At 54.0% G+C, this 9,325-nt stretch overlaps 1 protein-coding gene across 2 annotated transcripts in view; it reads left to right on the top strand.

The window, feature by feature from the left end:
• The first annotated feature begins 4,529 nt into the window (after positions 1–4,529).
• Positions 4,530–9,325, top strand: part of SCN5A (sodium voltage-gated channel alpha subunit 5) — a 105,154-nt gene continuing 100,358 nt past the window's right edge. For both annotated transcript variants that reach the window (XM_070776067.1, XM_070776066.1), the window contains exon 1: positions 4,530–4,667. The gene's annotated coding sequence lies outside the window, so the exon portion shown is untranslated. The remainder of the gene's footprint in view (positions 4,668–9,325) is intronic.

Genomic DNA, 9,325 nt, shown 5'->3' with positions numbered 1-9,325 from the left:
AAGGACAAAACGTCTGGAAGAGGAAGCAACAGTAGATATGATGACAACTTGTTGAAAGTTTGAATGGTAACTGACTTCAGAGCGGCGAAGGTTGAATTCAAAGAGCCCACCGAGGGACGTGTGCCAAGGAGTGCAAAGAACTCCTCCACCTCAAAACCCCAGGACATTTCTGGAACTCAGACAGTGGGTACCTCAGGAAGTGGGGCGGCGAGGTGAGGCCAAAAGCAAGAGAGCTGGTATACAGTTTGTATTAAGAGCACCCGGGTTTCCAGACTCCTCCCCATCCAACACAACCTGGTTGCAAATGACAGAGAATCTGGTTTCGTCTGTTTGCACAAGGGGTGAAAGAAAGTACGAAGTGGGGGGCTCTGGGGATCATGGTCATTGGGGCCAACCCTCCAACTCTCTGGCCTTCCCTGCATGGCCACGTGATGGCTTCATCAGCTCCAAGCATCGTGCCCTCATTCAAGGCAGGAGGAAGGGGAAGAAGGAAGACAGCTCACCCCACTGCTCCTGTCCTCTTTTATCAGGAGAGGAACTGCTTTCCCAGAATCCGCCCTTCCCCAGCAAAGCTTTGCTTATGACTCCAGGCCGTTCAAGAATCACGTGGCCAGCCCCAGCTACAGGGAAATTGGACAGGCAAATACTCAGCTTGTCCAGCCTCCAGAGGGGAGACCGACAAAGGAGAAATAAGATGGCAATGCACGTGGAGGGAGCACAGCTCCCAGGCGGCAGGGCTTCCAGTGGACAAGACTGGGTAGGTGCCCAGGATCAGAGGTCTTTTCTCTTGGGCTGGTCATTTTCTCAACGCAGAATTCCTCAGTCTTTTGCCAGAGTTATGGCACCTGCAGAGAGAACCAGAGCTCTCAGTAGATCCCTTTACTCACAGGAAGTTTTCCCACTCCTGCCAGATGCCCGCCCCCAGAGCCAGAGGTAGTCGAGTAGATGGGGAAGGACCGGCCCTTAGCTTGGGGAGGTAGGGAGGAGGCATCTGCCTGGGGCTGTGGGTTTTTGTGTGCGGTTTTCCCCACACCTCCTGTTTTTAGCCCCAACCTGCACCTCCACCTTCTAAGATGCCTGGTGCTCAGTGCCAGTGGATTCTGAACCCTGAATCAGCTTGCTTCTTCACCTCCCCCCACCCCGCCTCAGGCATCAGCAGAATGAAGCCAACAGAAACACAAGCCAGTTACTACTCTTCCATCCTCAACCCTACCTAGCATCCCTCTCAAGGGGACTGGATAAATAAAACTTGTTGGGTGCATAACACAGAACACTGCAGCTATCAGAAGCCAAGAACTAGCTGCCCACACCAAAACATGGATAGAGCTCAAAATCACAGCACTAAGGGAGAAACATAAGAAAAAGAATGAAAGTTAGAACAATGCCCATTTTATATAAATGGAAAGCACATACACACAAATGGCCAATAAACCATGAAAAACGCTCTGTTTCATTAGTCATCAGGGGAATGCCAATTAAAACCACAATATGAAACCTCTTCCCACCCACTCAAGTGGCTAAAATGAAAAAGACAAAAATACCAAGTGCTAGAGGATGCAGATGAACCAGAATTCTCTATACATTCACCACTGGTGGAGTATGTTGGTAGAACCACTTTGGAAAACTATTTGGCCGTGCCTCCTAAAAGTGAGCACACTCCCTCCCGTGGCCCAGCAACGCCACTCCCGGGTATGCCCCTGGCAGAAATGCACACAGATGGCCACTGAAATTCACACCCCGGCACGGTCATAGCAGTGCTCGTCGTCGTAACCCCCAGCTAGAATCACCAATGCCCGTCAGCCAAAGAGTAGATAAATAAAGTGTGGGGTATTCACACAGTGGAACTCTATGCAATGAGGACAAATGAACTATATATATGACTATAAGCAGCCACAGGGATGAGGCTCACAAACCTAATCAGAAGAACCAGACACAAGCATTTGTACTATCTGATGCTAGTTAAATAAATATCAGAACTGGACAAAACTAACCTAGGGAGTTGGCTGTGAGTGTAGTAGTTAATCTCAGGGGAGAAGTGCTGGTGATAGGAAGAGGGCAGGAAGGGGAGGTCTGGGTGCCGTTGCCGTTTAGTTTCTTGACCTGTGTGCTGGCTATAGGGATGGGTTCAACTAACAGGGTTAAACAACTCTTGCACTGAACACTTCGGGTTTGTGCACTTTTCCATATGTAGTTTCAATAGAAGTAAAACAACAACAACGAAATTGCTGGGGCAGTAAACACACATATGAAAATCCATAGGCACAAACACAATACTGCATATTTTACAAAGATGTGTACATATTTAAAGACCTGCCTATAAGGAAGGGCTCCTGTGTGGGGAGGGAGCTGACAGCAAGGTGGTGGTAGCAGGGAGGAGAAACAAAAGGAAGTAATACAGGAGGGGAAGGAATCCTCTGTGGATGCACAAAGCGCTTAACCCAACTGTGAACCTCAGCTAGGGCGAAGAGCAGAAAAAAGGCAACAGTTTTTAAAACCTTGGATGTTCCAGCTTTCATTAAATGGGGTCTGGCAAAGAGAAGGGAGTCTCCCAGATCTTGACAAGGGCTCCTTGTGGGAGGTGCCCTGTCTCTGGTCCATTAACCTTTCCTGCCCTCTGCCGCCACTCTCAGACCACCAGATATGTTTGCTGAATCTCTGAATCCGAACCGAATCAGAGCTTTTCTTCCTCCTTCTAATGAGCTTCTTTGCCCTTGTTTAAATCTGGGGTGCATACCTCTCCTGTGAGCAAAATCCAGGTGCCCACCATAAGGAGTGTGAGAAGCCCACCTCTGCTAGATGTAGATGGAGCACAGAGTCTCTCTGAGCCCGCCCCCCACCCCCCCACATCAGCCTCCGTTCTGAGTCTCCTTCTTGGCCCGAGTTCGTTTGCAAGTTTGAATCTTCATTCTGGGGCTCCAGAAGCCTGGTGGAAAACCTCAGGGAGAACCTAGGTTCTGCTGTCCTCTCCTCCCACCTAAGAGGCATGGGGTCAGGTGGTGCTAAAAATTGACATTGCCTGCACTTCCCTCTCTGGCCGCTAGTGGGAGATGCTGGCCTACCTGAGACCCATCAGGGGACCAGAAGCAGGAGGTGGGAATGTGGTTTATCTTATCTGGCGCCAGCCACCCTATCAGACCCCTGGCCAGAAAGGGTCCTGTGTCCTGAACTTTCCTACAGACTGACCTTCTGTAGGGACAGATAGCTCCTCAGTATATAGGTAAGGCACCCAGTGATCCCTGGAGCGCCACACCCAGGTCCCAAATGGAGGATGGCCCCCTGGTGATGTCTCCAAGATCCCGAAAATGGAGAGGCAAGTCACAGCTTCCAAACTGCCAAACACAGCACCTGGGTGCCCTCTGAAAGTGCTATTTACATTTAGGAACGTTGAAAAAAATGTCAGGAGAGATTAGAAGGCTGCTGGGGAAGAAGACAAAGGCTGTGTATCTCTGTGTGTGTTTTTATGTGTGTGCTCCTGTGTTGACTCTGGGCAATAGCCCGTCCCTTCCAAAGATGTTTCTGGCCTGTGGGCAAAAACTGGTGGCCTGTTTCTTTTAAAGAAGGATGTGTGTTCCCGGGTATGTCTCCCTGTGGGTCAGCCTGTGTGTGTGAATGACTGTACCAGTCACTGTGCGGGTCTCTGCATCCGTGTGTGAGAGACAGTCTGTCCCAGTGCCAGCAGGTGAGTGCCTACGGGTGTGTCAAGGTGTAAGTTTCCTGTAGATCAACAGGGTGAAGTGAGTGTGTATGTTTCAGTGTGGGTGTCCCCGTGTTGGTTGTGTCTGTTGTGTTGGCTGTTTCTGGTCTGGGTGTTTCTGTCAGTACCAATGTGTCAGTATGAAAGTGTCCACCATTGTGCAGACTTCTGTGCTGTGTGTGTGCATGTGTCTCTAGGAGACTGTGGTTTTCTATGCGTGTGTCTCTGTGTCAGTGTGTCAGTGGATATGTGTCTCTGAGTCACGCAGGTGTCCCTGAGTTTGTCACAGTATGTCTGCCTCGGTGTCTGTGTGTGTCAGTGATGTGTCTGCCTGTGTCCGTGTGGGTGTCTGTGTGTCTATGAGAGCAGGTGTCTGCGAATGTCAGTGTTTGTCCGTGTCCACAGAGGTGAGGGCTGTGGTAGGGTCGCCGAGTCAGTGAGCATGTGTGAGTGTGTACCCCGCGTGTGCCAGGGTGTTTGCCTGTCCGCGTAGGCGTAGGTGGCTGTAGCAAAGCGTCTCCGGGTGGCTATGTGTGTACCCCCGCGTGTGCCGGGTCTGCGCGCGTCTGTCGTGTCCGCGTGGGCCGCTTTCTGTGGCGGGGCGCCCCCAGGTCAACGCGGGGGTGTGCGCCCCGGCGGGTGCCCAGGACTTCACCCTGAGAGCGGGCGGAGCGCCACGTGCGGAGTCCGGGGCGCGTCGCTCTGGGGCGGAGCCAGCCTGGGGCCCCAAGCCCCAGGCCGAGCCCAGGCGGGGCCCGCCCCCGACCCCGCCCCCAGCCCGAGCCCGCGCCGCCCGCCGAGCCCCGGAGCCCGAGCCGAGCGGCGGAGCCGAGACGGCGGCGGCGCCCGTGGGATGCGGGGATCGCGCCCCCGGGGCCGCTGAGCCTGCGCCCGGTGCCCGGAGCCCCGCGCCGAGCCAGTCCGTGCCGAGCCGCTGTCGCCCATCCCGGGACCCGGGCCGGGGGACCAGCAGGTGAGCGAGCGCCTCCTCCAGCAGCCCCGGCCCGGCGGAATCCCCTCTGCCTGCCGCCGCCCAACTTTCCTCCCCGAGGGTTGGAGCCTCCAACCCCTGCGCGCCCCCTCCCCAGCCCCGGGTCCACCGGCAGGCTCCCTCCCCCATCTCTGCCCCCGAGGGCAGGGGAGGGAGAGGAAGGGGCGCAGAGCAGCCTGGCTGGAGGGTATCCCCGGGAAGGGGGGCGTCTCTAGCCGGCGCGCGCCCCCTCCCCTTCCCTTTCCTTCCGGGTTTCCCAGTTCGCTGTCGAGGGCCGGGGGAGGGGGAGCTGCGGCCCCGGCTTCCCGGCCGATCCTGGCGCAGACTCGGGGAGGGTCTGGGATTGGGACCCGGATTCCGGAGGCCGGAGACCCCAAGGTCAGAACAGCGACTAGGAGCGCAGTGAGTGTGACTCCAGAGAGCGGGGGAACTGACCGAGCAGGGCTGGGAATGAAGGGGCCATGCACCCTCCTTTCTCTGGGCCCTGTAGAGCAGTCCGCCGGGGCTGTCCTCTCTGGGGTGAGATCTCTGCGTGTCCTGACCGGGGATAGATCTCTGTGGACCCCGAAAGGAAAAGATGTATGTCGTGTGTCCTGTCTCTGCGCGCTCCGAACATAAAGAGAGCTCTGTGCCCTCTTGACGCCCTAACGGGGACACATCTGGTCTCTGTGAGCCCTGGCTGCGGAGGGATCTCCGTGGGCTCTCTCCAGGGGAGACTGTGCGCTGGGATCGGGCGAGTTCTTTGCCCTCTTCGCTCTGACGGGGCAGATCCAAGCGCCCTGACCGAAGGCCGTTTTCTACTTGTTATTTGATCGCCTTTGGTGGCGCCCTGGGAGGAAGCAGAGGTTCCTAACCTTGTGGGGGCTGGATATGTGGAGAGTGCTCGTGGTGAGGGGAATGCTGGGGACCAGGCGCTGGCCTTAGGCCCGCCTTGCAAACACCTGTTGGAGGTCAGCGCACAGCCGAATCCGGAAGCCATGGCCGAGGTTGTGGCAGGAGTCATCTTCTCTCCTTAGTGCTTAAGACCAGTGGGAGTGATGGTATCAGTCTCCTCTTGGGGTTCTGGGCTGGTATTCCATTCCCCCAGCTGTCTCCTCCCATCCTGCTGAGACCCCAGGCACCTCCACAGACAGCTTAGACAGCATCATGTGGATGCTGCATATGAGCCCATCATGCAGCAGCACGTCTCCCCTCTCCCTGATTCCCACAGCCCTTCAGGATCCAGAGGGTCCCTGAGTGGCAGAGGCCCCGCCATCAGAAGCCCAGGCCCCTACTGCTGCCATCAGCCTTTCCCCCTTAGAACTGGGCAGGTGCAGGAGAGTGGGCGGTAATGGAGCTGGGAGGTGGGTTGAGAGTGGCATGGGCTGATAGCTTAAGCATTGCTGCAGTCACAGGAGTGAGGGTCGGGTCGGGTCAGAGAACTGCCAGAGTCGGGAACATAGCTTTTATACCAGAATGTCCAGTCCTGTGCTGAAATGAGCCTCAGTGAATTTTTAATCCAACCCTATCATCATCACCACGTCATGCCAGGGTGGAGAGAAACTGAGGCTGAGTGGGTCAAGGACTAATACAAGGTCACCTGAGAAGTCAGTGGATTGGGGGCCCCACTCAGGGTGAAGATGCCTTGAGATCTACTTTCTGAGAGCTGAATTGACCTAGGACTGATCCCAGAGAATCTGAGCAGAAAGGGAACTGGCCCTGGGGTGCCAAGAGCCAGCATTCAGCCCAGTGTGGTACAGCCAGCTGCTATGCCTTTGGGGGACTTGGTAGTGACTCTGTGGTGCTTGAAGGTCCTCTGGAAGATTTCCAGGATTGACTCACTCAACATGAAGATGGAACTCGGTGTAGTGGTGGGGAGTGCCAGAGAGGGCTGGGAATTGGGGAGCACAGGAGCTGGTGTTTAGGGAATCCAAGGAGAAGGGAGTTCTGGGGCCAACATGGGACAGTGGTAAACAGCAGTCTCAGTTCTCTTCATAGGAAGCTGATTCCTGCTGACCCTTGGGAAGCTTATTGGAAAAGTGTGCAGCCGTAGAAGTGTATCCCCACTCCACTCAAAAGAGGAGTGATTATCTTTGGCCAGGAAAGTCAAGGGTATCTATCTAACAAAAATAACTTTCCTGCTGGATTTTGAAGGATGAATAGGAGTTTTCTAGGTGGGGAAGGTGCAGCCTAGCCATCACGTCTAGCAGGTACAAAAGCATAGAGATGTGAAACAGTACAATTGTTCAGTGACCCGACGGGTCCCATGGTATGAGGAAGAGAAGAGTGGAAGCTAAAGCCAAGGTCACAGTCACGGGGGCCCTTGTGAGCTCCGCTCAGGAATTGGGAATTTATCCTCAGTAATGGTACTAAAAATAGCGAACATTCACTGAGTGCTTTCTGCCAGCCAGGCACAGCACTAAGCACTTTATAAGACTCATCTTGCTGAATCGTTGAATCAACCCTGGAGGCAGAGACCATAATAAGGACCAATTTGTAGATGGTGAAACTAAAGGCCCAGAAAGGTTAAGTAACGTGCGCACCATCACACATCTACCAAGTAGCGGGACTTGAGTGTGAGCCCAGGTGTCAGTCTAACAGCTTTGCATTGTACTACCTGTCCAGTGCAGACCATGGGCTCCGCCAAAAGTTTTTCAGCTGAAGGACAGGGACAGGGAGATGACCACAGGCGACAGAACTTGTGGTGTCCCACTTCCTTCCCTGTTAAGGGATATGCCCTCTCCCACCCCTAGCTTCAGTTGCTCACTAGTGAGGTTCACTGCTGCCGTATCACACTGTGAGGGGAGGATGGACGAGTGGAATCTGGGTTGATCAGCTTGATGTAGAACCAAGGAGAAGGTGATGAATGTTTCAGGGTCCTGATCTGAACCTGTAGTATTTCCAGGGAGATGCCAACACCCTACAGTCAGTTGGAGGGAAAGGTCGAGGGTCTAGGAAGGAGATTTGGGCTGGAGGCAGAAACTTTGAATCATCCGCAGAGGCTGGTCATTGGGGCCATGGCAGTATTAATTATATTTTGTTCAGTGAGAATGCAGACCAGTGGTTCTCAACCCTGATGATATTAGCATCACTTTGAAAGCTTTCTAAACAAAATCAATCTATGCCCAGGCTCCACCCCCAGAAATTTTAGTTCATTCGACTTAGAGGTGAGGCCCAGGCATCAGTAGTTTTGGAAGCACCAGGGCAATCCTAATGTGGAGAAGAGGGTGGGAGAAAAGAGTTGAGTCCAGAGAGCCCTGAGACACTGCAACAGTTGAGGCTGGAGAAGTCTGCAGAGGAGGCTGGGATGGAGCAGTCAGAGAGGTGGGAGGAGAGCCAGCAGTGGGAGGTGTCACAGAAAGCACGGAGGGCACATGTCCCGGGAGTCTCCTGATTCTGCCAGGGAGAGTTAAGATACATTCTGAGAAGCTCGTGGATAGATGAAAAAGAATGCATAATTTTAAAATGAGTGTCCATTGGATTGAGCGACTGTGAGTGTGCTGGTGACCTTGACCACAGAAATTTCCCTCTTGACACCCACCGAATGTGGTGCTGGGTGTGTTGTTGAATGAATGAATGAATGAATTGGTGAGAATGGAATTTCAGTCTGGAGTAGGTTAAGGAGCAAGCAGAAGGTGAGGACGTGCAGAGAGCATGTGTAGACAGCTCTTTCAAAGAGTTTGATGGTTTAAGAGGGAGGAGATAGAGGGGAGCAGGCCAGGGGGAGGTGGGCTCAAGGGGGTGCTGTAGGAGGGCCTGGGGTGGACGGGCAGGCGTGTGTCCGTGCGGTATGTCCACATGCGCGAGCTTATGGGGAAGATGCCTCTCCCTCCCAGGGAGGGCGGGAGATCTGTGAGGTGAAAGCGTGCCCATGGTGTTCTCGGATGCTCTGGTTTGTCCAGTGGGCTGGTCAGGAAGGCCTAGGGTGAAGTGACTCTTCCCATGCTGCTCTGAGAGGGTGATTTTGATGGCAGGAACTGTGATTCCTGCTGGGGGCGAGGGGCAGGAAGAAGAGGAAGATTTGCTCTGAGGAGAGAAAAGGGTTCCAGAAAGCTGATGTCTGGGGGATAAGATGAGGTTGTCAAGAGCAGGTTTCCAGAAGTAGAGGGGCTGGGCCAAAAGTCCTATGGCTAAATGCACAAAGGAGACAGGGTCAAGAAGATGAAGCCAGGGCAGCCCGTGGAGAGAGGCTGGACGGTGCAGGCACAGTCACGGAAGGGTGGGGCTTCAAAGTGAGCCCGGGCTTCGATGCCCACTGCCCTCTGCCAGCCCAGACTTGCCTGTGGTGGTGGTCTGAGGCTGAATTCAGCCTTAGGTGGTTGGAGAGCACCTGGTTTGGGTGTCCAACACATAATCTCTGCCAGGGAACCTTCTAGAAGCTGTACAACTCAGATATAATACCTGCTCTCATAAAATTTACATACTGTTGGAAAAGACAGGCTGGGTGCCATGAAACAAATAGACACCAAGGAGAATTTTAGATTTTGACCAGTGCTGTGTGTGTGTGTTAGTCACTCAGTCGTGTCCAATTCTTTGCAACCCTATGGGTTAGTCGTTCAGTTGTGTCTGATTTTTTGTGACCCTATGGAGCCCGCCAGGCTCCTCTGTCCGTGGAATTCTCTAGGCGAGAATACTGGAGTGGGGAGTCATTCCCTTTTCCA

The sequence above is a fragment of the Bos indicus genome, chromosome 22, assembly GCF_029378745.1.
Source record: "Bos indicus isolate NIAB-ARS_2022 breed Sahiwal x Tharparkar chromosome 22, NIAB-ARS_B.indTharparkar_mat_pri_1.0, whole genome shotgun sequence".
NCBI classification, from domain to species: Eukaryota; Metazoa; Chordata; class Mammalia; order Artiodactyla; family Bovidae; genus Bos; species Bos indicus.
Note: the sequence above shows the minus strand (reverse complement) of the source record. Positions and strands in the feature narration are given on the sequence as shown.